At 36.7% G+C, this 23,883-nt stretch overlaps 1 protein-coding gene and 1 non-coding gene across 8 annotated transcripts in view; both read left to right on the forward strand.

The window, feature by feature from the left end:
- CBFA2T2 (CBFA2/RUNX1 partner transcriptional co-repressor 2) overlaps window positions 1-23,883 on the forward strand; it is a 188,701-nt gene that overhangs the window by 106,514 nt on the left and 58,304 nt on the right. The window contains exon 1 of one of the 7 annotated variants that reach the window (XM_037811201.1): window positions 4,454-4,726. The exons of the other annotated variants lie outside the window; for them this stretch is intronic. The gene's annotated coding sequence lies outside the window, so the exon portion shown is untranslated. Of the gene's footprint in view, window positions 1-4,453; window positions 4,727-23,883 lie in introns of those variants that run through there. 7 annotated transcript variants of the gene reach the window in all.
- Window positions 3,232-3,338, forward strand: LOC119516250. The gene has a single exon (XR_005213257.1). It is a non-coding gene; the product is annotated as a U6 spliceosomal RNA (small nuclear RNA).

Raw genomic sequence — 23,883 nt, forward strand, 5'->3', positions numbered from 1 at the left:
GCAATTTTTCTAAGGGTACCAGATTTTTTTTTTTTTTTAATAGTTGAAGGAATGAATTTTATGGATTGTTAATTTTGAGAAACTATACTAGGAAGAGAAGGTTTACCTTGGTTTGGAGCCAACATCTTCAAATTTATGGTTTGTTCTTACTCCTTAAGGCACTCCCACTGCCACTGCTCTAGCCCTTTCATTTGACAAAGTGGACCTGCTTTGTCAGAAACATCTCTCATTCTGAGTGTAAAACATATATGAGTTCCTATCTAATAGTTTCTGCTTTTCAGTCTTCTAACTTCCTTGACACCCACTTCAAATATAGACTTAACTTTCATATACTTGTGAAGAAAGACAGGAACTATAGAAAATTGTGAAGTCTCTGAGCAATGAACAACACTTATGTTCATGTTTTTTGAATATTAAATTCTTGGTCACAATGTACAAACCTCATCGAGCCCTGTAAGAATTCACTATTTCAGCATCACTCAGTTTTGGTATCTTTTGCCTATAGCCTGGCATAATTGTGGGCTTTGGAGTCGAGCAGAGCTGTCACCTCTTAGCATATGCCCTTGTGCATAATTAAACGTCTTAATTTTCAGTTGAATGAAATGGGGATAATAATGGTACCTCCCATTGTCTTAGTGGTGTTGTGTAAATAAGAAAATATTTATAGAATGCTTAGCACCAGTCTTTGCACATAATAAATGTTTATTATTTAGAAATGCATGTATGAAAATGACAGTAGTGGTTGCTGTCATTGTAGTTGCTTCCTGACTTATACTTCCTATCAAGAAAGTCTTGCCCGACTCAAATCTTGGGTGAATTGGAAACCTGCTCTATTATCAGTATGGACTGATAAAGGGGTATAGAGTTTATGTGTATCTGAAGAAAGCTTTTAATCCAATTTCCCTTTACTGTCAACTAGTCATTTTTTAGTCATCATGAGATTAGAATAATTGGAGGCATAATACAAATAGCATCAAGATATCAAAAGTTAATATATGAATATTACAATGACAGAAAAAAAAATGAGATTAAAATTAAGTAGCTTCTTCCCACTTTATTTTTTCCCTGACACCTGCTACTCTGGTGTTTGTACACCTCATTTAAAAATTTTCACCTCTTAAATTTCATAGTGTCTTCTAGGGCAGTTTATATATGATCAAATTAACTTACATTGAGTATTAGTTTCCTTGGGAGTATTAGTTTTTCTAGAATAGATCCCAGAAAAATGGTAGGGAATTGAAAAGTCAAAGCTGTAAACAAGTAGAGAATTTGGGCCTAAGGTTGAATATGGAAATAAGATTAAAAATCACCATTTATTTGTAAAAAGAACCCACAATCAAGGGAATTTTCCTAAATGAACTTCTGTTTGCAGGCATTTGCTCCTACTTTCCCTTATAGCTTTTAGTACTTTCTCCATATTGCAAGATTGTGGAGTTGCTATACTATGTGGTCCCACGAGGCTGGCACAGCAACGCTCTGCTTGCAGTGCCTACAGCTATCATCTGAAGGGGCCAAACACATGGCATTGCAGTGTATTTCCAGATGTCATTCTTTCTGTTTGGATGACTTGGAACTTAAGGAGGGTATTAGCTCTTGAATAGGAGAAAAATTGTTACCTTGGCATCATGCCCACCCTGGCATCATGCCCACATCTGCTATTGATACGAAGTGAAAACTAGTCAATCAGGATGCAAGAGTGCTTCTCCAGTTATTCAGACTCACCCTTCAGGATGAAATATGGCAGGAAATCTGAAGGATGGCATAAACTGACAAAACAGAGGATCTGAAAGAAGACCCTTTTCTAGCTGTGGTACGGAGACCAGATCTACAGAAATAGCCTGAGTGATTTCCACGCGCTAAGAAAATGTAACATCTGCAAACAAAAAGTGTCTTAGAGAGGGGCAGAAAAAGGATGGTGGAATCCTTTTGCATTAACTTTTAAAAATATATAATTAACATAAAATTGCAGAGATATTAAGTGTTCAGTCCAATGAGTTTTTTGGCAGTTGTCTAGATTTCTGTAACCGTCCCTAAAACAAAATTTAGAAAATCTCCCCTTTGTCTCTTTCAAGTTAATTCCTATTCCAACTCCTGCAACCCTTGTCTCATTTCTACTCTTCTATTTGCATCAAATTGAGTATATTCTTTAGTGGCTTTTTTTTTTTTTTAATTTCATCCATGTAATTCCTTGAATCAGTAGGTGCTTCCTTTTTAATGTTTTAGAATATGGGTATACAACAGTTTATCCATTCACCTGTTGATGGACATTTGAGTTGTTTGCATTTTGGGCTATTATGAATAAACATTCCAGGAGAAGTTTTTGTGAACATGTTTTAATTTCTCTTGGGGTTGAATTTATTTGGTCATTGGGTAGATGGGATGTTTAACTTTATAAGGAACTGCTAAATAGTTCTTCAAATTGATTGGGCTGTTTATACTTCCACCAGCAATGTATGCGAGTTCCAGATGCTCCACATCCTCCTTAACATTTAGTCAGTCTTTCTTGTTTTAGCCACTTCAGTGAGTATGTGATGGTAGGAAGCACATGGTGGTTTTAATTTGCATCTCCTTGATGATAATGATGTTGAACTCTTGTACTTACTGGCCATTGATGTACCTTCTTTTGTGAGATGTTTGTTTAAATCTCTTGCCCATTTTTAAAAACTAAATTTTGTTTTATTTGTTGATTTTGGGGAGATAAAGTCTAAAGATGAGTCCTTTGCCAAATATATGAGCTATGAATAATTTTTCTCATCTGTGGCTCATCTGATTTTTGATGAGCAGAAGATTTTTCTTTTCCCTACAACTTTTTGGAGAGAGATGCACGCTCCATACAAACATCCACAGTATACAGTCAGTTGCTCACGGTATCATCACACAGTTGTACATTTATCATCACAGTCAGCACTTGAACATACTGATTACTATGAAAAAGGTTTTTTGGGGGCAATAAAAAAGATAATAAAAGGAAAAATAAAATGTTATACAATGCAATATAATAGTAAGGACAGGAAACAATACCGCTACCAAGAATCCCATATCCCTCCCCTTATATCTCCCTCTCATACACATTTAACTTTGGTATATTGCCTTTGTTACATGTAATGGAAGTGTATTACAATGTTACTGTTGACCATAGACTTCAGTTTACTTTTATTATGTTTTTTTTTCCAAATACCATCCCTTTTTCAACACTCTGCATGGTTGACCTTCATTTATTCTTCCACATGAATGCTCGCTTCTGCAGCACATATACTAAAATTGGAACAATACAGAGATGATTAGCATGGCCCCTGCGCAAGGATGACATGCAAATTCATGAAGTGTTCCATATTTTTATTACAAGTGCTGGAGAGGATGTGGAGAAAGAGGCACACTTGTTCATTGCTGGTGGGAATGTAGAATGGTGCAACCACTCTGGAAGACAGTGTGGAGGTTCCTCAGGAAGCTATGTATAGATTTGCCATATGACCCAGCTATTCCATTGCTAGATATATACTCAAAGGAACTGAAAGTTAAGACACAGATAGACATTTGTAAACCGAGGTTTATTGTGGCATTATTCACAAGTGCCAAGGGTGGAGCAGAAGATTTTAGTTTTGATAAAGTATAATTTATCAACTTTTGAATTTTATGGTTTCTGTTTTTTGTAATCTGGGCAAGAAATCTTTGCTTACCATCAAGTCACAAAGATATTTTCCTATTTACTTTTTAGAAACTTTTATGGCTCTGGGTGTTATATTTAGGGCTACAATCCATCTTGAATCAAATTTTGCATATGGAATATGATAGGATTGAGTTTTATTCTTTTACATGTTGATTTCCAGTTGTTCCAGCAATATTTGTGAGAAGTCTTTTTCTTTCCCCATTGAATTGAGTTGGCACCTTGACTGAAAATCAGATCGACTGTGTATGTGTGTGTATTTCTGGACTTCAGTTCTGTTCCATTGACCATTCTATCTTCACACCAATACCACAGTCTTTATTAATGTAATTTTATAGTAGGTTGGGACATTACGTAGCTTGTCCTCCCAACTTTGTTCTTCTTTTTCAAGATTTGTTTTTGCTGTTCTGTATTCTTAATGTTATCATATAAACATGTTGGTGCCTGTACCTCCTATCTTTTTTCTTTTTAAGTGCAGAAATATTCTTAAAAATTTTTTAACTTTTACAAAATTGGTAAAATATATTTTAGGTATTTTCAATGAAAAATTGCAGAAGAATATTACAGTAAAGTATAATTTCTCTTGTGTTTAAAATAAAGAATCTATATGTAAAGGCATGGAACAGATCACTTTTAAATAGAGGAGTGCTTTCAGTTATCTCCCGTAAGAAACAAAGCTAACATCTACCTTGCTTTATTTAGGTTTAAATTAAAGTTCTGGTCCTAATTTCACATCCTGATTGTTTGTTAACCTAGTAGTCCTGTTATTAGGAAAACATGTAATCATTCTGTTTATCCACCAAGAAGTATCTAAGAGATTACTTTATTCATTCAGCAAATAAGAATCAAGTATGTACTATGTTCTGGCCACTGGATGTAGTACCGGGAATACAGCAGTGATCAAGACAGACATAGCCCCAGCTCACTTGAGAAGCAGAGGCTGATCTCTTCTGAAACAGAAATGAATAAATGATCAATTTGCAGGCCTGAGATATGAACAGAAGTTTTTTTGATGTTCTTCATTATGCAGCAGCTGATAGAAGAGCCAAAAATACCACTCAGGTAGGTGATATTTCTCTTCATTTGGGTAGCACATATCTGTAGGTTATAGGTAACATTGCTGGTTTTTTTTTTTTTTGAGTGAAATATTTCCTGAAACCATGATACATGCATGAACATTGGAATGAGGTCTGTGGTTTGCTTTGTTGGTTACCTAATTTCCAAGAATTACCTTTAAAAAATTTCTTTGCCAATGACTTGTTTTATACCTGTGATCAGTATTTAAACTTTTTTGTTGTTGTTTTGTTTTTTAAAATCCAGGGGAACCAGAGGTGTTATCTTCTGTTTCAAAACTCACATTTGGTAGTGGTACAAACAGCTGTCACACTGAATAATTGTCAAGTCATTATGAGGGTTTCTGTTGCTCACTAATCTGTAGGTATAAATCTGGGTTTTAACTACATGTGATTGATAAAAATTAGTTCTCGGGAGAGTTTATGCTGTGTGGGCCATCTGTTCCCTATTCACAAAGCCAATGAAAAGTTTGCCTTAAAATTTGTAAGCCAGTGAACTAAGATATATGTCAGAAAGGTGGGCTGAGTGAGGTCTCTAGAAGAGACACTTGTAACTTGGAATCCATATGTAGACCCCTGGATTTATTTGCAGAAGTATATGTGCATATACTCTTCATTTGGGGCAGAGGGGTCTTAGTTTTTAGCTGATTCCTAAAGGTGGCCATGACCCAAAACAGGATCTTAAATGATAATACAATGTGATTTGATTGTACTTTAAAAACATTCCCCATTTTTGTGTCCCCACTCCCAGGCTGCTTTAGATGTAACTCCTGTCACCCAGTTAAATCATGAATTCCTTGAGGATTGGAACTCCAGCTTCACGTTTGTTTCCCAAGCACTTAGTAGTGTTTGGGTAAAATGTTAGCTTTCAGTGATGTTTGAGAAAGTGAATTATCACGGTAACCTCGCATTAGAATGACAGCACCACCTTTTATTAAAACCAACTTATTTTCCCCACATGCCGTCTATTATTTAATTTATATATCTGCATACTTTTTCCATGTCATTTCCTTGAATATACCATATTATATAGCCTGCTTTTTCTTTATGTCATGGCTTTTCTATGTTTCTATATTTATCTGCCATTATTTCATTGGAGAAATAGACCAAGAATGAGCATGTTTTCATCAAGAACACACACCATTATTTTCTTTAGATTGTTTTGCTTCTGGCAATCCTTTACACAGAAACACTTTTGTGCTAACTTGAGAAATCAGTTGTTTCAGTTTAGTCATTACTGTAAGGTTGTTCTAGCCACATGGTGATGGGCCTTTTCTGGGGGCCACAGCCTAAGCCCCAAGCCAAAAGCTTCTCTGGGTTTCTTCACTTGTCTGAATGGTAAGTTGGATGGACTGACTACATAGCTTTCTAGTTTAAAATTCTTCAGCTAATTTTAAGCCTTGTTTGGAGAGTTATAATTATTTTCATAAACCCAAAATTTGAATATAACATTATGATGAGTCTTAGGATATTTTTTCTTTCTGAGTTGAGAGTATATTTATATGAAGAGTTTTAGAATTTTTTTATCTCATTTAGTAAATTTTTTTTAGTCATCTCGTTTTATTTTTTTTTTAATCATCATTTTATTGAGATATATTCACATACCACGCAGTCATACAAAATAAATTGTACTTTCGATTGTTTACAGTACCATTACATAGTTGTACATTCATCACCTAAATCAATCCCTGACACCTTCATTAGCACACACACAAAAATAACAAGAATAATAATTACAGTGAAAAAGAGCAATTGAAGTAAAAAAGAACACTGGGTACCTTTGTCTGTTTGTTTCCTTCCCCTACTTTTCTACACATCCATCCATAAACTAGACAAAGTGGTGTTTGGTCCTTATGGCTTTCCCAATCCCATTGTCACCCCTCATAAGCTACATTTTTATACAACTGTCTTCGAGATTCATGGGTTCTGGGTTGTAGTTTGATAGTTTCAGGTATCCACCACCAGCTACCCCAATTCTTTAGAACCTAAAAAGGGTTGTCTAAAGTGTGCATAAGAGTGCCCACCAGAGTGACCTCTCGGCTCCTTTTGGAATCTCTCTGCCACTGAAGCTTATTTCATTTCCTTTCACATCCCCCTTTTGGTCAAGAAGATGTTCTCCGTCCCACGGTGCCAGGTCTACATTCCTCCCTGGGAGTCATATTCCACATTGCCAGGGAGATTCACTTCCCTGGGTGTCTGATCCCACGTAGGGGGGAGGGCAGTGATTTCACCTTTCAAGTTGGCTTAGCCAGAGAGAGAGGGCCACATCTGAGCAACAAAGAGGCATTCAGGAGGAGACTCTTAGGCACAAATACAGGGAGGCCTAGCCTCTCCTTTGCAGCAACCGTCTTCCCAAGGGTAAAACTTATGGTAGAGGGCTCAACCCATCCAACCACCAGTCCCCTATGTCTGTGGTCATGTTAGCAACCATGGAGGTGGGGTAGGCGAATACCCCTGCATTCTCCACAGGCTCCTCAAGGGGGCACTACATCTTTTTTTTTTTTTTTTCCCTTGTTTGTCTTTTTTCTTTTCTTTTTTTTTTTTTTTAACTTTCCCTTCTTTTTTCAAATCACCTGTATGAAAAAAAAAGTTAAAAAGAAAACAAACATACAATAAAAGAGCATTTCAAAGAGACCATAGCAAGGGAGTAAGAAAAAGACAACTAACCTAAGATAACTGCTTAACTTCCAACATGTTCCTACTCCACCCCAAGAAAGTTACATAATATAGCAACATTTCAGTGAACTTGTTCCTACTACAACCATCAGAAATTAACAGACCATAGTCATTTCTGGGCATCCCCAGAACGTTAAATAGCTTATCTGTTCTTCTTGGATTATTGTTCCCCCTTCCTTAATTGCTCTCTACTGCTAGTTCCCCTACATTCTACATTATAAACCATTTGTTTTACATTTTTCAAAGTTCACATTAGTGGTAGCATATAATATTTCTCTTTTTGTGCCTGGCTTATTTCGCTCAGCATTATGTCTTCAAGGTTCATCCATGTTGTCATATGTTTCACCAGATCGTTCCTTCTTACTGCCGCGTAGTATTCCATCGTGTGTATATACCACATTTTATTTATCCACTCATCTGTTGAAGGACATTTGGGTTGTTTCCATCTCTTGGCAATTGTGAATAATGCTGCTATGAACATTGGCGTGCAGATATCTGTTCGTGTCACTGCTTTCCGATCTTCCGGGTATATACCGAGGAGTGCAATCGCTGGATCGAATGGTAGCTCTATATCTAGTTTTCTAAGGAACTGCCAGACTGACTTCCAGAGTGGCTGAACCATTATACAGTCCCACCAACAATGAATAAGAGTTCCAATTTCTCCACATCCCCTCCAGCATTTGTAGTTTCCTGTTTGTTTAATGGCAGCCATTCTAACCGGTGTTAGATGGTATCTCATTGTGGTCTTAATTTGCATCTCTCTAATAGCTAGTGAAGCTGAACATTTTTTCATGTGTTTCTTGGCCATTTGTATTTCCTCTTCAGAGAACTGTCTTTTCATATCTTTTGCCCAATTATAAAATGGGCTGTCTGTACTATTGTCATTGAGTTGTAGGATTTCTTTGTATATGCAAGATATCAGTCTTTTGTCAGATACATGGTTTCCAAAAATTTTTTCCCATTGAGTTGGCTGCCTCTTTACCTTTTTGAGAAATTCCTTTGAGGTGCAGAAACTTCTAAGCTTGAGGAGTTCCCATTTATCTATTTTCTCTTTTGTTGCTTGTGCTTTGGGTGTAAAGTCTAGGAAGTGGCCTCCTAATACAAGGTCTTGAAGATGTTTTCCTACATTATCTTCTAGGAGTTTTATGGTACTTTCTTTTATATTGAGATCTTTGGTCCATTTTGAGTTAATTTTTGTGTAGGGGGTGAGGTAGGGGTCCTCTTTCATTCTTTTGGATATGGATATCCAACTCTCCCAGCCCCATTTGTTGAAAAGACCATTATGGCTCAGTTCGGTGACTTTGGGGGCCTTATCAAAGATCAGTCGGCCATAGATCTGAGGGTCTATCTCTGAATTCTCAATTCGATTCCATTGATCTATATGTCTATCTTTGTGCCAGTACCATGCTGTTTTGGCAACTGTGGCTTTATAATAAGCTTCAAAGTCAGGGAGTGTAAGTCCTCCCACTTCGTTTTTCTTTTTAGAGTGTCTTTAGCAATTCGAGGCATCTTCCCTTTCCAAATAAATTTGATAACTAGCTTTTCCAAGTCTGCAAAGTAGGTTGTTGGAATTTTGATTGGGATTGCATTGAATCTGTAAATGAGTTTGGGTAGAATTGACATCTTAATGACATTTAGCCTTCCTATCCATGAACATGGAATATTTTTCCATCTTTTAAGGTCCCCTTCTATTTCTTTTAGTAGAGTTATGTAGTTTTCTTTGTATAGGTCTTTTACATCTTTGGTTAAGTTGATTCCTAGGTACTTGATTTTTTTAGTTGCTATTGAAAATGGTATCTTTTTCTTGAGTGTCTCTTCAGTTTGTTCATTTCTAGCATATAGAAACATTACTGACTTATGTGCATTAATCTTGTATCCCGCTACTTTGCTAAATTTGTTTATTAGCTCTAGTAGGTGTATCGTTGATTTCTCAGGGTTTTCTAGATATAAGATCATATCATCTGCAAACAATGACAGTTTTACTTCTTCTTTTCCAATTTGGATGCCTTTTATTTCTTTGTCTTGCCGGATTGCCCTGGCTAGCACTTCCAGCACAATGTTGAATAACAGTGGTGACAGCGGGCATCCTTGTCTTGTTCCTGATCTTAGAGGGAAGGCTTTCAGTCTCTCACCATTGAGTACTATGCTGGCTGTGGGTTTTTCATATATGCTCTTTATCATGTTGAGGAAGTTTCCTTCAATTCCTACCTTTTGAAGTGTTTTTATCAAAAAGGGATGTTGGATTTTGTCAAATGCTTTTTCAGCATCTATTGAGATGATCAATTGATTTTTCCCTTTCGAGTTTTTAATGTGTTGTAATACATTGATTGTTTTTCTGATGTTGAACCATCCTTGCATGCCTGGAATGAACCCCACTTGGTCATGGTGTATGATTTTTTTAATGTGTCTTTGGATTCGATTTGCAAGTATTTTGTTGAGGATTTTTGCATCTATATTCATTAGGGAGATTGGCCGGTAGTTTTCCTTTTTTGTAGCATCTTTGCCTGGTTTTGGTATTAGATTGATGTTAGCTTCATAAAATGAGTTAGGTAGTGTTCCATTTTTTTCAATGTTTTGAAAGAGTTTGAGTAAGATTGGTGTCAGTTCTTTCTGGAAAGTTTGGTAGAATTCCCCTGTGAAGCCATCTGGCCCTGGGCATTTATTTGTGGGAAGATTTTTGATGACTGATTGGATCTCTTTGCTTGTGATGGGTTGGTTGAGGTCTTCTATTTCTTCTCTGGTCAGTCTAGGTTGTTCATATGTTTCCAGGAAATTGTCCATTTCTTCTACATTATCCAGTTTGTTGCCATACAGTTGTTCATAATATCCTCTTATAATTTTTTTAATTTCTTCAGGATCTGCAGTTATGTCACCTTTTTCATTCATTATTTTGTTTATATGGGTCTTCTCTCTTTTTGATTTTGTCAGTCTAGCTAGGGGCTTGTCAATCTTGTTGATCTTCTCAAAGAACCAACTTTTGGTGATATTTATCCTTTCTATTGTTTTTTTGTTCTCTATGTCATTTATTTCTGCTTTAATCCTTGTTATTTCTTTTCTTGTACTTGGTTTAGGATTGGTTTGCTGTTCATTTTCTAGCTTCTTCAGTTGATCCATTAGTTCTTTGATTTTGGCTCTTTCTTCCTTTTTAATATATGCGTTTAGTGCTATAAATTTCCCCCTTAGCACTGCTTTTGCTGCATCCCATAGGTTTTGGTATGTTGTGTTCTCATTTTCATTCGTCTCTATATATTTAGCAATTTCTCTTGCTATTTCTTCTTTAACCCACTGATTGTTTAGGAGTGTGTTGTTTAACCTCCAGGTATTTGTGAATTTTCTAAGTCTCTGATGGTTATTGACTTCTAATTGTATTCCATTGTGGTCAGAGAATGTGCTTTGAATAATTTCAATCTTTTTAAATTTATTGAGGCTTGTTTTATGTCCCAGTATATGATCTATTCTGGAGAAAGTTCCGTGAGCACTAGAAAAGTATGTGTATCCTGGTGATTTGGGATGTAATGTCCTGTAGATGTCTGTTAAATCTAATTCATTTATCAGATTGTTTAGGTTTTCAATTTCCTTATTGGTCTTCTGTCTGGTTGATCTATCTATAGGAGAGAGTGATGTGTTGAAGTCTCCCACAATTATTGTGGAAACATCAATTGCTTCCTTTAGTTTTGCCAATGTTTCTCTCATGTATTTTGTGGCACCTTGATTGGGTGCATAGACATTTACGATTGTTATTTCTTCTTGCTGAATTGCCCCTTTTATTAGTATGTAGTGGCCTTCTTTGTCTCTCAAAACATCCCTGCATTTGAAGTCTATTTTATCTGAGATTAATATTGCTACACCTGCTTTCTTTTGGCTGTAGCTTGCATGAAATATTTTTTTCCATCCTTTCACTTTCAATTTCTTTGTGTCCCTGTGTCTAAGATGAGTCTCTTGTATGCAACATATTGATGGTTCATTTTTTTTGATCCATTCTGCGAATCTATATCTTTTAATTGGGGAGTTTAATCCATTTACATTCAACGTTAAAACCGTGAAGGCATTTCTTGAATCGGCCATCTTATCCTTTGGATTATGTTTGCCATATTTTTCCCTCTCTCTATTAATATCCTTTATTGTACCCATACCGAGTCTCTTTAGTACTGAACCTTTCTCCAAGTCTCTCTGTCCTGTCTTTGTTTCTCTGTCTGTAGGGCTCCCTTTAGTATCTCCAGTAGGGCAGGTCTCTTGTTAGCAAATTCTCTCAGCATTTCTTTGTCTGTGAAAAATTTAAGCTCTCCCTCAAATTTGAAGGAGAGCTTTGCTGGATAAAGTATTCTTGGCTGGAAATTCCTCTCTCTCAGAATTTTAAATATATCGTGCCACTGCCTTCTCGCCTCCATGGTGGCTGCTGAGTAGTCACTACTTAGTCTTATGCTGTTTCCTTTGTATGTGGTGAATTGCTTTTCTCTTGCTGCTTTCAGAACTTGCTCCTTCTCTTCTATGTTTGACAGTGTGATCAGTATATGTCTCGGAGTGGGTTTTTTTGGATTTATTCTATTTGGAGTTCGCTGAGCATTTATGATTTGTGTATTTATGTTGTTTAGAAGATTTGGGAAGTTTTCCCCAACAATTTCTTTGAATACTCTTCCTAGACCTTTACCCTTTTCTTCCCCTTCTGGGACACCAATGAGTCTTATATTTGGACGTTTCATATTATCTATCATATCCCTGAGGTCCATTTCGATTTTTTCAATTTTTTTCCCCATTCTTTCTTTTATGCTTTCATTTTCCATTCTGTCATCTTCCAGGTCACTGATTCGTTGTTCAACTTCCTCTAGTCTTGTACTATGAGTGTCCAGAATCTTTTTAATTTGGTCAACAGTTTCTTTAATTTCCATAAGATCATCCATTTTTTTATTTAGTCTTGCAATGTCTTCTTTATGCTCTTCTAGGGTCTTCTTGATTTCCTTCATATCCCGTACTAGGGTCTCATTGTTCATCTTTAGTTCTTTGAGTAGCTGCTCTAGGTGTGTCTCTTCTGGTCTTTTGATTTGGGTGCTTGGGCTTGGGTTATCCATATCGTCTGGTTTTTTCATATGCTTTATAATTTTCTGTTGTTTTTGGCCTCGTGGCATTTGCTGACCTTGATAGGGTTCTTTTAGGGTTTGTAGACCAGTTGAAGTCCTTATCTCTAATTTATCAGATCTACAGCTTCGTGGAGTACACTTTCTCTAACTAACCAGCAGGTGGCGTCCACGAGCCACCTGTTCTCCACAAGCCCGATCTCCCCTGCTTAGCCTTTTTGGTGAGTGGGGGAGTGAGTCTTGTGGGGCCCAATTGGTGTCCCAAGCTTGCGTGTGTAGTTGGTGTTGCCTGCCCTGTATGTGGGGCGTGTTTCTGGGCAGTCGGGGAGGGGGGGTGGCCCTAACAATCAAATCTCCCTGATGATCCTAGAGTTTTAAAGCTACTGCAATAGTCTAATCCTTCAGTTCAGTCCTGCCACAGTTTGTCTCTGCCACTGACCCACAAGTCTTTGGTATTGGCGTATGGCTCCTGAGACTTGCAAGTGGGCCCCTCTTCCAGGCTGTGCACCCCGGGTCCTCTGTTGAGGGATGACTGTGCTATGTCACAGGTGAGTGCCGTCCCTCCAGGGCAGTTCTGGGCTGCTGGGCTGTGTTGGGAGGCTCCCAGTCTGCTCAAATGATGGCTGAATGGGGCTCTGTTAATTCACACTGCTCCCCCTTCCCAGCTCTGGGACATTCAGCTGAGGTTGCAGGGAAGGCTAATGTCCACGCCCAGTTTTGTGGTGTGTGCCTGTTATTTGAAGCACTTCCGTCACACTGGGTTGTCTGGGGCAGCTCTGGGCTATGGGGCTGGCGATGGGCAGGAGTGTTTCCTGTCCACCAGGATGGTGGCTGTGAGCGGACACCCCCCTTTTCTTGGGAAGTTGTGTTGTTTAGTGAATTTTCTCAGCCACTGGATTATTGCCTTTTGTCTCAGAGCTCTCTTAGTTCTGCTCTTGACTTGACGTGCCCAAATTTCAATTCTTTGAAGCTTTCTGTATTGAGCTTCTTAGAGTAATTGTTTTAGAAAAAGCAAAAAGGATTAAAAAAAAAAAAAAAAAAAAAAAAAAAAAAAAAAAAAAAAACGGCCCTCCTCAGAGATCTAATGGGTTATTGAAATGCTAATAGACAAAGCATCCAGGGCCATTAAGGAAAGGTGCCCTGGGCAGAGAGATCAGCCTTGCTTCGGGATTTGCATATGCGCCTCAAGGCCTGATCTCCGCCCTTCCCCTTTCTGTGTTCACCAGAACTCCAAAAATCCTCTGCTTTTACTTTGGAGCTTCTCGTGTTGTTTTCCTTCTATGCCCGTCTCCTCTCTGCTGGGCTGGCTGCTCTCAGAGTCTCTGGTGTCTGGCCTCAGTCTATCTATGGTTGGAGTTTGAATCAGTAGAATGAGTTTCCGGTAAGAGCAGCCACTGCAATTCTCCCTTCTCCTTCCTGGAGCTGACAGCCCCTCCTCCCCCGGGACTGAGCCTGGCAGGGAGGGGCGCGGGTCCCCTGGCCGCAAAAACTTACAGATTTCGCTGATCTCAGCAGTTCCACGTTTTCATGAGTGTTGTATGAAGTATGCCCAAAGACAGATTGCTCTGTGGTGTCCAGTCCACGCAGTTCCTGGCTTTTTACCTACTTTCCTGGAGGAGTAACTAAAACATACAGCTCACCAGTCTGCCATCTTGCCCCGCCTCCCATCTCGTTTTAAAAAGGATAAAATTACATACAGTTGAGAATGAATTATTTGTTGAATTTAAATAAGTAAATCATAGAGGGAGGTTGATTGTGTACATTTGTTCTAGTCACCTTGTTTGGATTTAGGTGGTGACCAAGGCTCTACCAGCAGTGAAATTAGAAGCCATTTCATCAGATGTATTTTTTTCTGTAGTTAATCTGCTGCATTATGCATTCATTCTCAGTATTTTCACTTCCAAAGGACAACTGTCTCAAAGTACTGGAAGCAATTTACTGTACCCCACTCCCATGTCAACCATCCAATGCTTGCAATTGTAGACTTGCTCTGTATTTTTTCTTCTTGATTACATACTTTCACCTTTGTCATTATGTTTAAGTGACATTTTAAAATTAGAACATTCTCCCCCTCCACCCATCCATCAGGTTAAGCTCAAGCTAGCATCTTCACATGTCTTCTTGGTAGGTGCAATAGAGGTAATAACAACAGTAGTGGATGATAATGATTTAAAATGTGGAAAATAGTTTGCAGTTTAAAAAACAGACTGGAGTGAAAGGCACACTTAATTGCCCATTTTACAGAGATAGTGAACCAGTGTTTTTGGTTTGTTTGGTTGTTTAAGCACTTACTACCTGCCAAAAAATGACATCATTTAAATTCACAATAAGTCCTTGACAGGTTAATCTATATGCCCCTAGTCATACAACCAAACAGTGGGAAGAGCTGGGATTTGTAACTTAGGACTAGTTTAGAAGTGTGCTTTTATCCATCTATGCTGGTCAGGTGGAGGATGACCTGGGGTCTAGGGCTTCTGATTTACAAACCTTGGTTTTTCTGTCATGCTTTCAATTTCAAATAATCTGTCTCATTGGATCCTGAACATAACTACTTGTCAAAATTTTGGTTTAAAACATGAGATCACAGTAACTAGATCATGCTTCCTGTGTGTGAAGAAAGACTAACACTTGGCAGCATATGGGTGTTGTTCTGTAGAAAAACAAGTTTAGTGAAAGAGCAAATAAAAGTATTTTAAGCAATGTTCCACAAGGATTAAAGGAAATTGCTAAGAATTTACCTGTTATCTTTACCATCTCATCAATTCCATTTTCATGTTCCTTTCCATATTGCGACTATATGTATCTATTATTTATAGATACTTGTAATCATACCACATAGATAATTTTTGTAGGAGGCTTTCCTCCCATATAACTTTATATTGTATGTATTTACCCAATGTAGAATGATCTTCATAATTATGATATCAGTGCCTGTATAGTTCACATTGATATGCTCTTTCGCCGTTTATTAGACCATTCCTCTGTGGTATAAATTGTTTTTTTCCTGTGAATTTCCCAGGACTGAGGTCACACAAACGTTTTTCTGTCAGAGAAATAGTTTTTTAACTCCAGTAATTGAATGTTCTTTGAAACACATTGATTTCTGTGCTTTTTCTAACTAGTAGTACATTAGTAATCAGATACTGAAACTAATGAAGATAAACAGTCATATAGAGAATATAGAAAATTGTACAATCTGAACTGGAAGTATATAATTATTTGCTCCCCAAATTCACCATTCCATTATGTTATGCTTTGGCAGAGCCATAGAGGCCTGGCTGAAGAACTGTGAGGAAATTTGTATCAAAACCTTGGCCACAGTAAATGGAATGTAACTTTAGAAGACAAGCATGATTACTCTTCATGATTGGCTTTTGAAATACAGTTTGAATCCTTTCTTCCCTCTTTGCATACCTGCTTCTATTTAATTACTCTCTTCAAAGGGTAACTAAACATCACTATGTAAATGTAATACTCTTTGCCTTAGTTGATTGAAATCAGTTTTATTTTGTTTTCCTTAAGTAGACCTGTATGGAAGACATCTTGGTTGTTTTCAAGTCCAAAAGTTGAGTTATTTTATGTGTATTTCATTTTTTGTTGGTATGTCTGGACTATTTTGCCATTAAAGCTGTTAATCTTAACTCACAATTTCTGGCCCAGTGCAAATGAGAGGCAGATGCTTACATCTGGACCATTTGCTCCAAACATTGTTTCTTTGCAGTAGTTTAAATTGCATTAGAAATTTTTTTTGATGAAGTCAGGAAATTAGAATCATTGAATCTTCCTGTTGAAAGGGGAAGATTGAAATCTCAAACTCAGTATAGAAATATAGGCTCAAAGAACTATAATTGTTGATATTTTAATTTTAAAAATGCATTGTTTTTGTTTTTCTTTGCTCAAGCATTAACTAAAAATGATGAGCTTATTGAAAAAGTGAATGTTTTAAAGGTTTTTTGGTAGTTAGAATAGAAACATGCAAACAGAAGAAACTTATTTTTTCCAACTAAAAAGTGTCGTTGCCATTTGGCTCTTGATATTTCTTTCTTGCTCCTGCATTTCTGGCCTGTTTGAAAGACTTATACTGTGTTATCTTTTCATTTATTCCTTTATTGTAATGAAAATATAAGAGTATTTAAGAGTAGTACAGCCTAATCAAGTAAGGTTGATCCTATAATGCAAAGATGGTATTGAAAGAAAAAAATAACTATTTCCATAAATACACCTGCCCCCCCCCCAAATAATTTTTAGTGAATTGAAGACCCGCTTTTAAACAAAACTCTTTGTAAGTTTGTGGTAGATGGAAACTTCAAGGGTGTAAATCCAAAATATATTGCTTAAATTAGAGCTGAAACTTAAAAATGTTGAAGAACATTGCAGAGAACTCTTGAAGCTGTGGGAGATGCACAAATGAATGGGTTTGGCATAGACCATCTGGGTTGGAAGTGAAACACTAGAAGCTCAGCCAGGCACAATGAACAGCCACATAGAAGGGAGTGCCTAAAATACGAGGCTGAGAAAACACCCCCTTTGTCTTTATCTTTTGTGGGATATCTGATACTGTTTTCCCCAAATTTATTGTAATAAAATACATCATTTGCATATATACTTTATGTTGTTAGATGAGTTAGGTTCATAAAATGATAAGTTAAATGAATTCTCTTTATTTTGAACTTAAATTTCTGAAAAGGAAAAACAAAACAAAACTGTTATACCCTTAACTGCTCTGTCTGAGCAATGTGAGGTCATAATTGTCCAGATTTCCCTGGAAACAAAAAAGGATGAGTTAGTTTCTGTGGCATGGAGTCTCTACTAGGTTGCTCTGTTTTTATTTCATTTGATTGTCACCAACAACTCTGGAAGCTGGACAGTATTGACCACGTTACAAACAAGGGAACAGACTTTAAGGAGGAACTATGCCCACTGTGAAAGAGCTAGAAAAGTAGCAGAGTCTGTATTTGAAGTCTGATCTGTCTGAATCCAGAGCTGTCCAATAGAAATACAATGCAAGCAACAAATTCAGGCCACAAATGTAATTTTAAAATTTCCCATAACCTCATTAAAAAAAGGCAAAAGGAAACAGGTGAAATTACTTTTAATAATGTGTTTAATTGAATATATCTAAAATGTCATTTCAACATGTAATCAATATAAAATTATTGAGATATTTTACATTCCTTTTTTTTAGTGCTAAATTTTCAAAACTCAATATGATTTTAATTACAGCACTCTGCCCAGACTAGCCATATTTCAAGTGCTCAGTAGCTACACGGCTATCTTCTTGGGCAGTATAGGCCTACATGATGAATACCAGTACAAAAAAGCATTACTCAGTAGACATGTGAATTTGTGGTAAGTTATATAATGTTATAGAAAGAATCTTTGCCTTACACCTGGATTCACCAGAGGCTTTCTCCAAATAACCTGAATTCAGTGCACATTTGTTGACATGACTCAGGAGGACATCTGTTCAGAAACTAAAAAATGCCTGTAACCGTATTGTCCTGCCCACAAAGAGCTTTCCAGATCATAGAAAAAGACAATGTTCAAGAAAATGGAATTTGAGTTAACTGTAAAAATAAAAGTCCAAGGCAAAAGAATGCATAAGCCCTTCAAGAGTAGGAGCAGAAGATTCTTCTGACAACATGCTTATGGGTTTTTTGTTTGTTTGTTTGTTTTTGATTGGTTGGTTTTGTTTTTGTTTTCTAAGGGCATGGCAGCATACAAAGAAATCCTTCCTTGCCTTCTCTACTCTCTCAGTAAGCTAGGCTTTTGTGGTGGCCTCCTATTCCAATGCAAGAGTGGTCGGACTCTGATAGGGCAGGTGGAATTGCTAGGAAGGGGCTTTCAGAAATGAATCCTTTTTTTAATCTTTGATAATTAGCGTTGACCAGATCCTTTGAAGAGACTGCTAAATAGTACTTTCATTCAAAAAGCTAGTTAAAAGAAACCATCAAACACTCAGCTTGCTTGTTTTTGTTGTTGTTTTTAAACCACTTGTTGCCCCAGACAGAGGGTTTAATGTATAAACTGTTAGAAACCAGATAGATCAAACACATAGATCTTTATTTTTTTTCCTGGCTATTCAGCGAGTGTGTGCAGCAGGAATATGGGGTTTGATGGATTTGTACAACCACCTGTCTTTTGATTAGGCATATAAGAAAACTTTTCAAATATTTGACAGCGATAGATCCCCGGAGTACAGAACTATTACCTACTGATGACCATTGCCAAGAACCATTTCCTAGTTTCCATCAATGGCATGTGCCATCTTTGCAGTAAGGCAAATCCCTGGGTGCTGAAAGTTCCGTAACAGAATCTGGGTGTCAGTCAGAAATGTTGTACAGAGACTTAGCTTATTAGAAGAGAGCTTGATCTTTGATTCCTGCTCTTTGGTTTTTGTGGTTCTCCATCCCAAAATGGAAGCTAATGGGTTCGCTGGCCGTTCCTTAGACCAGAGGATCTCAAGAACTTAGTTTTACAAACATTAAAGGAAATGGAACCAAGTGGAGCCTTGGCATTGGCAAGCACTTTTTAAATTTTTAAAAATAAATGTATATGGAATGGAAAAATATTTGTAGCATCAAAGTTAACTGATTATGGCAATATGAATTTTTAAAAATGTCAAAATTAGCGTGGTAGTTAATTTAAATACTTAATTTCAAAGAACTAACATTTGAAAGATAGGATTGACATATATGCCTTTGCATTGCACAAACTTGTTTTTACTTAATAGAATATAAAACAACAAAAATTAGCCTTTTAAAAGTTATAGTTTTCAAATCTGAAAGAGTAACAGATGTGTGTGTGTGTGTTTCTAGTGGGAGGGGGGAGCATGGCAGATTTAGATAAATACAGAAAAAAGCCTGTGGAAAGAGTTTGATGCCTACATTAGGCTGTGATATTCTAATGTAGAGATATTTAAAGACAGAGATATTCAGCGTCTTTATAGCTGAATATCATGATGAACAGATTGATGATTTATATAACATTATACTGTCTTATATCATGATGATGCCCTAATAATACAACATGTATTTTTGAGGGGTGATTTTTTTTTAAGTGGTAGTGATGGATTCATATGGCTCTTTCTTCATACTTAATTTGTCTCATTATCCAGTAAAGTTGAATGAAGTTTTAGGATTAACGGGACAGTCAGTGGCCTAGATTTAGAGTAAGCATAACTTGCTTACATGGAAATAGCACACCTGTGCTAGTATCATCATGCTTCAACACAATTAAACAGCATAATTACCTTTTATGTCATTTTCCCCTATTAATTAACCAACAGCAATAATAGCTTGCTGCATTCTAGACGTGGTGACAGACAGTGAATGCAGGACCAATATATTGGACCAAGTATTGAGAAAGATTTAAATGGATCTAGAGAAGAGGAAAGGAGTTCTAGGAATTGGAGACAGTATGAGCACAGAATGGCTGTGACTTTTGGAAGATCCTCCTGATTGAGATAGAATTGTTCATGGGGATGAATATCAGAGAAAATCCGAGTTTAGCATCCTGAGAACCGTGAAGGACAGTCTGAGGAGCAAAAGATTGGGGGTTCTTGATGAAATGGGTGCCTGGCAGCAGAGTATAGAACAGTTGAATCCTACAGAGTGTCCAGTTAGGACAGAAATGAGGGACTAATTTGACCCTGGGAATAGAGAAGAGGATTGAGGATGTTGAATTTAGGAGGTTGTGCTGACTCATTGGGAATGGGAAGGTGTGAGACGGAAGATAATTGAAGTCCAGCCAAGCTTTCTGGTTGTGCCACTTTTGAACAATGTGATGTCCTGTTGCTGCTCTGGGTGCTCAGGGTATGATAGAGAACTAGATAAGTACTTTGTTCCCCCAAAGATGGACACCAGTCAAGCAAATAAGTAATAAGTGCAGTGAAGACCCCAAATAACATTTTGTGGGATTTATACATATATATCTCAATATTTACCATATCAGAAATTGAAACTGAGAATTTAAAAAAATTTTATTAATTCCTTTAAAATAACAATAATAAACACTTTTAATGTAAATATAAATAATATTTTTATGAAAGCAAACATTTAAAAGAAACTTTCTCAGTTTTGCAGATCTCTGGGGACTGGCTTAATAGAAGATTGCTGGATTCTCGTATCTGCTTCTAAATTCAATCTTTTGTGATATCATTTATCATGTAGTCTCTGGAAAACTACTCTGTACATTCATGAAACAATCAGCACTTCGGCTGCTATATGGAAAATGGATTGAGGAGACAAAAACAGGAGCAGAAAGTATAGTTAGGAAGCTTTCACGATTTTCCAGGTGAGAGATGAAAGTGGCTTGAGCTAATGTAGAACAGTGGAGGTGCAAGAAATGAACAGCTGTCATTTGGATTGTCAGGATTTATGATGTATTGTTCTGCAAGGTTCTGTGTTCCAGAAATGGCAGAGTATATCCTTCAATGACTGGATCCAGAGATACCTGGGTTTGAATCCTTATCAAAGCCATTAACTAGCTCTGTGAGGAATTGATAGTGTTTCTTCCTGTCCCCAGAAAAATTTGTGAAGAAGGGTTTTATTTGACCAAGAAGACTTCTAGTTAGCTTATTTGCTGACATTCTCAGATTCTCTGACTTGGACTGCATACATTTGGCCGGAACACAGTATTTAGAGGTTGAGATTCAGTAGAGTTAGGCTGTGGTAGGGGTGACCTCAAGGGAAAGCAAGAAGCTAATCCAATGTAATTTTAAGTCTTCTCATTTTTCTGTTCATGTGAGAAATATTAACTTGTTGGAGACTTGAAACAGATGGTGTGCAGTTGGAGTGGATAACTATATTATTCCAAATAAACATTTGCTGGAGCTGGTTAGCAACAATCCATATTCCAGTTCTCTCTATTTACATTATCAGGTCAGCTGTGTTGCTGCTGCTGTTAACTTGCATTAAGATTATTAATAGGGTTTCTTCAATGATGGCAGGGTTATTACAGCATATCTTTTAAATATTAAAATCATTAACACTTCTTTAGAAGAGACCTTTTGTTCCTCTCACATATGGTGGCATAATGACTGTTAATACATAACTGATGGATAGCTGTCCAACAATACCTTATACTTGAATTGTGTAATAGATCACTTTCCTATCTGTTACCTTTTTTGCCTTTCAAAACTACCCTACCCTCTATTTTACACATGAGGAAACCAAGGTTCTGGAATGACTTACTCAGAGTCCCAAAGCTGATAAATTGGCAGAAGAATCAAGATTTCAAAGCTGCATCTTCTAATTTCCTGCCCGGTGTCGTATCTTCCACAATAGCCTGCCTTTGACTATTCAAGGGCATAAAATTCTAGCTGGTTTGGAATTTAGTCCATTTACCAAACTGCCCTGTTCGCTTCAAATTCTCATCTTTTGCTGTAAACAAGCTTTTCATATTTACTATGTATTCTATTTCATCTAAGAGATGTTCTTAACTTGAAGGAGGCAAAAAAATGTTATATTAGCTGCTGCTTCTGGTTTACAGTGTTATATTGCCATTGTATTTTGTCTTTGTTCCACTTAAATTCTGTAGTGAGGTTTGTGTGTTGTCTCTAAAATCCTTTTGTATCCTTTGTTACAAATAATTTATTTGTTCCGACCTTCCTTGTAACTATATTCTTGCTTGCTGATTCTTTGACAAAAGCAAAAACTTTAAAATAAGGTTTCAAATGGTATTTTCTTAATCATGGGTCTAATTATTATGATAACCTAAACAGCTAGAATGTATTCCTGTATGAATATTTGTATATTTAATCCCAAAACTCCCAATGCTTACAGCCCAGCAGGTTATAATCTTTTTTTTGGCTTCCAGGTTTTTCCCATTTACTGGCTGTTCTTTTCTGTCTCCTTTTTTGGTTTTCTCTCGTTTTCCATGATCCTTAAAAACTGGAATACTCAGAGATCAGTCCTTAAACCTCTAGGCTGTACTCACTTCCTCCAACACATCAACCAATCTCTGATTTAAATAGTATGTGTATACTATCAGTTGACAGCATTTAATCACAAGCTCAGACTTCCCACACCAGGCCCCAGCACCAGAATTTCATAACATGCCTAAAAGTGAACTCTTCATCTGCAAATGCCCCTCCCCCACCCATCTTCCTTTCACATTTTCCCTGTTCTTGTAAATGGCGACTCTATTCTTCGTTGCTTCATAAATAATCTCATTGCATTACAGTCTCATCGTTTCCCCCATTCTCTCCACTGCAGCCAGTGACTATTTCAAGCTCCCAGAAGAAGACAAAAGCAGGGTATAACAAATACTCTTGTACCCCTTCTTAGCTTTGTCAAATATTAATGTTTTGTCATATTTTTTTTGCTTCAGATCTTTTTTTAAGAAGTGAAACTTTACAAATAAATATTGTAATTATGCCTGATTCCATCCTTTTCCCTTTCCAGAAGCAATCATTATCCTGAATTTGATGTTTATTATTCCCTTGCATGTTTTTATATTTTGCTACATACACATTTCCTTTAACGTGTGTAGAATTGTTCTTTATGTTTTTAAACTTTGTAAAAATATCACTGTCCATATTTTTCTTGCAGCTTTTTCTTTTTTACTCAGTATTACTACATTGCTTTGGATTTATCCTTTTGATACATGCAGCTCTAATTCACCGTTTTTTAACAGTATTGACTATTTATGAATATACCACAATTTAGTTGTTCATTTCTTCTGTTAATGGATATTTAACAGGTTTCTCTTCCACATAAATTTGAGTATCCCTTCATCAAGTTACACCAAAAATCCTGATGGCTTTTTTTTTTTATTGTGATTGTTCACATACCATGCAATTATCCAAAGATCCAAAGTGTACAATCATTTGCCCCCAGTACCATCATACAGCTGTGCATCCATCACCACAATTAATTTTTGTTCTATTTTTAGAACATTTTCATTACTCCAGAAAAGAAATAAAGACAAAGAAAGAAAAAAAAGAAAAGGAAACTCACATCCTCCTATATCCCTAACCAACCCCCCTCCATTGTTGACTTGTAGTATTGGTGTAGTATATTTGTTACTGTTTATGAATTAATGTTGAAATACTACTAACTGTAGTATATAGTTTACAATAGGTATATATATTTTTCCTATATACCCATCTTAATAACTTCTAGTTGTAGTGTCATACATTTGTTCTGGTTCATGAAAGAGATTTCTAATATTTGTACAGTTATTGAGTCTTCCCATCAATAAATACAATGGGTCTTTGCAGTTATTTAGGTCTCCTTTTATGTATTTCAGTCTCTTATTATATTCCTAATGAAGGTCTCATATGTCTTGTTAGATTTATTCCTAGGTGGTTTATGATTTTCATTGTATAGTATCTGCTGATTTGCATGTTATGTATCCCATAACATGTTCTTTTAATCTACAACTATAGGGGCAG

Source organism: Choloepus didactylus, chromosome 19 (assembly GCF_015220235.1).
Source record: "Choloepus didactylus isolate mChoDid1 chromosome 19, mChoDid1.pri, whole genome shotgun sequence".
NCBI classification, from domain to species: domain Eukaryota; kingdom Metazoa; phylum Chordata; class Mammalia; order Pilosa; family Megalonychidae; genus Choloepus; species Choloepus didactylus.